Below are 6,103 nucleotides of genomic sequence, written 5' to 3' on the forward strand. Positions count from 1 at the left end.
GAGCATAAAACACCATGGTAATTTTTTTAAAATAATATCATAGTACGAAAATTCAAGTTAAATGTAATTCTTGTCTTTTGTCTGGATGACCCCTCACGACACTCACTCACCCCAAAGATCAATATCATCCTCATGACTGACTCGATCTGATACGTGGCCGAGAAAGAAACATCCTCATCTGATCTTACTGTTGTCTAAACTATGGGAAAAGTTGATTGTCGCGAATGCTATCTGTTTCATACCAGTGTTTCACTACATATGTATGTCATCATTTCATTTGATGGAGGAAGTCCAAACCCCAAAAATGTCAAGGTTTTGTCCTTGACTGAAGCAGCATGTCTGGGCTGAAGACAGAATGACATCGAAGCCTCAGTATGTTTCTCATTGTAAGTCAACAAGGAAAAACTTGTGTGGATGTGAAAAGTGATGCACATCTCCATAGTCAACCGGAATAAATGAAGGTTTAAGGATGCTGAATGGGATGATGTTGGCAGTGGACACAGTAACAACTCAACTAAATAACTACTCGTGGTGTAGAGGATGGATGTCAAACTCATGCTCCAAAGTTTAGAAATAACCTTCTCAACTTTTGCCGAGTTGATTTATGCGCATTCATGCTTTGACGTTTTTTTCCCTTTTAATCACAGACGGCTCAGGCTGGCGACACCGGTGGCGTTTATCTAGTTAGCCAACGCAAATTAGCAATCAGCTTCGCAGCTTTGTCACGCTGACTTTTTGTGAGGATCGGCCCCCACCACCCATGTGTGCGCCACGGGGTGTTACCGCGGACTGTGTGCCTTTCCAGGAGGGAGCAGAAATCTGGAGTTCTCTAAACCTTTTTGGGTGGGAAAAACTGCCTTGACTGTCGGCATCATGTCACCTCAAGTTCAACAGCAACGTTGCAGGATAAGACGAGTGCATGTTTGAATCTTTGTTGCAGCTCAAAACCAGGGCTGTTTCACTATATATTATGAACTGTTTATTATTTATTTATTTTCCATCTCTTCAAGACAATTTCCCTCAGGGGTGACCACAGCGGATCATCCTCCTCCATCTCACCCTGTCCTCTGCTTCCTCTTCTCTCAAACCTACAAACCTCATGTCCTCCTTCACCACCTCCATAAACCTCCTCTTTCATCTTCCTCTCCACCTTCTGCCTGGCAGTTCCAACCTCAACATCTTCCTACCAATGTACAGGCTCTCTCTCTCCTCTGTACATGTCCAAAACATCTCCATCCTGCTCACTCCCAGAGAGAAGCTCAGCATCTTCATCTCTGCTACCTCCAGCTCTGCCTCCTGTCTTCTCCTCAGTGCCACTGTTTCCAAACCATACAACATTACTGGCCTCACCACCCTTTTGTACACCTTCCCATTCATCCTTGCCGACACCCTTTTGTCACACATCACACCTGACACTTTTTTCCAATGATTCCATCCTGTTGAGCCTAAGTACTTAAAATCCTCTACCTTTTTTTTTTATCTCTGCATCCTGTAACATCACCTGTCCATTTGGGACCCTCTCATTCACAAACATGTATTCCATCTTACTGTGGCTAACCTTCATTCCTCTCTTTTTTAAGACAAACCTCCACCTCTCTATCTTACCTTCCACTTGCTCCCTGCAGTCCCACCTCCACCTTGAAGTCCTCTGTTACACCTGCAGCACACCTCACTATTTATTAGTAACTATTTATTATTTATTTATTTCCCTTCTCTTCAAGACAATTTTGTACAGTAACAGCTTAAATTCATGGAGTTTTGTGAACACTGTGTTTGCGGTGCACCTCAGTCTTAACTTGCTGACGCGTGTGAGAAGAAGCCCTGTCAGATGAGAGCAGTGAAAGTGGAAATGTAAAGCCTCACTGCCTGAATTAGCCTTGTATATTTGCTCCAAGGCGCTCAGCTCAAACTTCTGCTGCTGGTGTCAAAACAGTTCTTAACTGTCAAGGGATTATTTGGCTCTGTTTAAGAGAAGAGCACACTCACGGATGGAGAGACATTTCCAAGTTACTGGAGAAACTGCAGAGAGGATTCGGACTGTCAATTGATATCTGGTTGCATATGCTTAAATATGGGTCCGCAGATCCCTTCAGTGTTATTTCTGGGAGCTATTCTCAGTGTTAAAGGTTTCAACCTCCATGACAGTTTAATGCTCTGCATGTCAGCTGCGTTGGAAACACCAAGTGGTGAAAGGATATATTCTAATTTCACCTGTCTCCAGAGGAACCTGATGGGCAGATAGCTGTGTGTTCTCTCCCCTGAAGCCTCCACTTACGCCGTTCTCTGGAGTCAGCTGGGCGATGGAAGGTCAGAGCAGACGAATGCTGTGTTTTAGAACACCTCACCCGTGGATGTTTGCAAATCTGCACCAAACACAGGAGCGATGTCAGGGCTCATCGGAGCAATGGGTGACGGTGGGAGGCGATTTTTGACTCCTCACCGTTTTCAGCACACGACTGTCTTCTCAACATCTGGAAGTTAAGCGCCAACAAAAGTAGCTGCGTGAGCATAATAATGGAAGTGGAACAAATCATTACATTCCGTCTGCGGAGGGGGATGGTTTGAGAAATAATTCAGCTGACATCATCATCTGCTTTTCAGAAACGTACATACACAATATTGCTCCGAGTCAGCACAGTAATGATTTGGCTGGTGGTTTATAGACTGTTTTAAAATATTAATTAGCTTATACCAGTGGCGGCTTCTCATTAAAAAATGTGCTGGGGCTCAAAAACTCAGTGTCTGGACCTGATGATAGTTTTCCATTTCAACACACAATGAAGAGGCCTCTCTGCATTAGCGTCCTTTAAAAGCTGTGGCGCACTTTCAAGGTGCACTTTAGAAGCCTCATTTAGCACAGCGACCAAGAGCACGGCGCAAAAATATCCCTCAGCCTTTTTCACCAAATTGATTTCCTGATCTCGAGGAGGCACTTTCAGACGTCCCAGTGTGCCTTTTTTTTGTTTGACTCACTCACATTGAATGAAATAATTTCGACTTGATTCGCGCTGTGCTCTGGTGAAAATAAAAGGAGCCAGATCACACACTTTTCACAGATGTTTTCAGCCCCTCCAGAGACTTCCATTAGACCCGGGCACACTGAAACATGTTTTTTGCATTGAAAAATGATGAGGCTGAGCCAAGCCCAGCTTCCTCAAGTGACAAGCGACCGCAACCTCGTAGCCTCATTGGCTTAAACCCTTCGTAGCGTTCAACAGAAGACATTGGCATCGACACGACAAGGCATCTTGCAGTAGTTTTCTCAGATGCTGTAATACATTCTCTACAGTCTGGCCAGTCTCAGGCCAGTTGTAGCCCTAAATCCTATTTTGTATTTGCATTTGGATAGAAGTGTCAGTATTTTTCTTTCTTTGTCAAAGTATAATATATCCATGATTAGGATATGTTCACCAAAATAACTTAAAAGGGCCCTATATCGTGAAAAATTGAGTAGCTTCACAACAAAAAAAAATTGTATTTTCAGAGCAGAAGAATAGAAGTTTAAACATACAACAACCCATGATCTGAGGGACCGAGGAGCAGCAGTGAGGAGCACAATTCTGCTCCTTTTTTCATGTATTTTCTTTCCCCAGAGCGACTGTCAGCTTTAGGTGTTTATTAATGGCGTCCATTTTCAATTCCAGAGTGTGGTAAATAAACTCAAGTGTAGACTGTTGGATACAGTAAGATTGATAGATTGATTGATTACACAATTGCCGATCACTTTAAGAATATAAATGAATCTTCTTCTTTTTGACTTTCACTTCTTTGTCCTTTATTTGACTAATTTAGAGTATCTGATCATGTAACTCTCAACCATTTCTTGTTTTTGTTGTGTTGTTCTTTGATTCCAGTTTGTAAATTTCCGTCATTATTTTGTCATTTTCCTTCTTTGAACGTCTTTGAACTTACCTGTCAGTGTAGAAATCTTTGCCTCCATTTTCTCTATTTGTTTTTGCATGCCTCCCTTTATTTTCTCAGAGCATAATCGCTGACTCCCTGCTGCGCACTCGATGGTTTCTTCAAACAGACTTGCTTCTGGATCTGTCAGACACGGCTACCGAGTGTACTGTTGATTTTTGTATGTTTTTTTGGGCGGTTTTTGGGGCATAAATACGATGACTCACGATCCTCTGTTAAGTCGGTTCCCCTCCTTAGAGTCTCAAGGACCCACCTCATCCTAGTTTCAACAGATTAAACCTGTAAAATAGAGAAGCATTTAGGGCAGCCTTGACTGACCTGTAAAACAAACTGACTTGTGTTGTCTTACCAAAACACATTTCTTTTAAGTTAATGTAACGTCAAACCATGAGACCTCACCCTCCCGACTGACTGATGTGAGGAGCACTGTCACATCCCCTTCCTCCCTCAGTTGTTATGTTAGTCCTCATTCTTCTATTCTCAGAGTTTTGTAGGGATCGTCACTTGTATGGCCTCTTCCTGCTGCCGCTCGCGCGCCCAGCTCTGTGCAGAACCAGCAAAAATCAAAATGAAAACATGAGAATGCATTGTTGTTGTTCACCTGGGGTTCCGAAGCAATATCGCTGTAGTTAGACGGCTTCCACCTCCGAGAAGGTTATTTTCTCTGACAGCTTTTTCATCATGTTACGTGACATTCTGATACAAAAGAGAATTTTTTGGTAAGCCATGTTTTCATTTTGTAATTCGAAGACATGGTGATGAAATTGTCATTTGGGAAGAAAATGTCAAGTGGAAGTGGACGTTTTCACCTGGTCAAATCCGGCCAGCTTTCAGAAAAGTTTGGACCGGCAAACTCTGCTCGGCCAACCCCAAATGGCGCCGCATCAAGGACATCACGGCCTTGGCCCTGGTGTGTAATCATGGGGCTGACTCAATGCCCACTGCGACGGTGTCCATCCTGGTACCCCCTGAGGAGTTCTTGAGATTTGATGCCTGACAGCCTGCTGAATAAGAAATGAAAGTCAAACCCGTCTTTTACACCGCCACAACTCGAAGTTCCTCCCTAGACATGACAAGTTAAAAGCCGTTCCTTTTTCCCTCTGCCGCTCACCTACGAGCACTGTTTATTGATAAACTGTGCCGTTATTATCTCACTACTGTGTGTATTTGTGGCTGCAGATCGGCTGCTAAAATTGGCAGACATTGAAGTGATGACATCCGCTGACAACTCTTCATTATGTAGGCCATCATCTCCTTTGTATTCAGCTATTGTCTGGGAGACAGAAGGAAAAAAAAGATTTTTTTTCTCGCTCTCCCTCAGCAGAGGGACTTCATAAAAAAACTGCTACCTCCGTCAGTCACAGCAAAAGTTGCTGCGCCCAGACAAACGGCTCGCTCTCTCTCCGTCACAACAACGGTTTGGTGGCCTCTGAGTGAAACGCAGTGGAATTGATTTTACGCAGCGAAGCAGCCAGCACCCACAGACATCTGAGGCGCCCCGTACCCCCACCTCCTTCCATCATTCCCCTCCCAAAAAAAAGGATTATAGTTATATAAGTTTCCCTCCCACTCCTTCCATCCTCCCAGCCATCATCAGGGGTGTTGTCATGGCAACCCCACCCCTCCTTTCAACGTCAGAGCAAGGAGCTGGAGGATGAAGCCGCATGCAGCTTCTGTCTCTCGTGTCTCACAGAGTGCACCTGTGATTTTTGGGAACCTCACAAGCAACTGTGGGTGCTCCGGATCACAAAACCATCGCCACCAAAATACCAAGCGCTGAGCGACGCCAGCCGCCACACACACCTTCAGGGCAGCAGACTGAGTCTCTACAGGTAAGCCGGGGGCTGTTGTTTACTACCATGCACTATTTATAAAAGAAGTAAACACCTGAATATGTTAAAGTCAGGAAGCCAGGTGCTTAAATGGGAGCTGGGATAGCTTTTAACTGACTCTGTCGCGGAGCTCACAAACTTCTCAATTTTTAATTCATGTAACTCTATATGCATGAATACAACAGATGTGTTATTAGTAAACACAATTTCACGACTTATTTAATTCAAGCTGTTAAAGCCAACTTCTAACTCACAGGTTCTTTTAAATGCTGTTTCTCCCCTGGAGGTTTATTTGGGAAAAAAAGGTACGGCTTCGTAATCACCATGAGCTTATTAGAAATGAGGTGGAG

This window comes from Synchiropus splendidus, chromosome 2 (assembly GCF_027744825.2).
Source record: "Synchiropus splendidus isolate RoL2022-P1 chromosome 2, RoL_Sspl_1.0, whole genome shotgun sequence".
Classification (NCBI taxonomy): Eukaryota; Metazoa; Chordata; class Actinopteri; order Syngnathiformes; family Callionymidae; genus Synchiropus; species Synchiropus splendidus.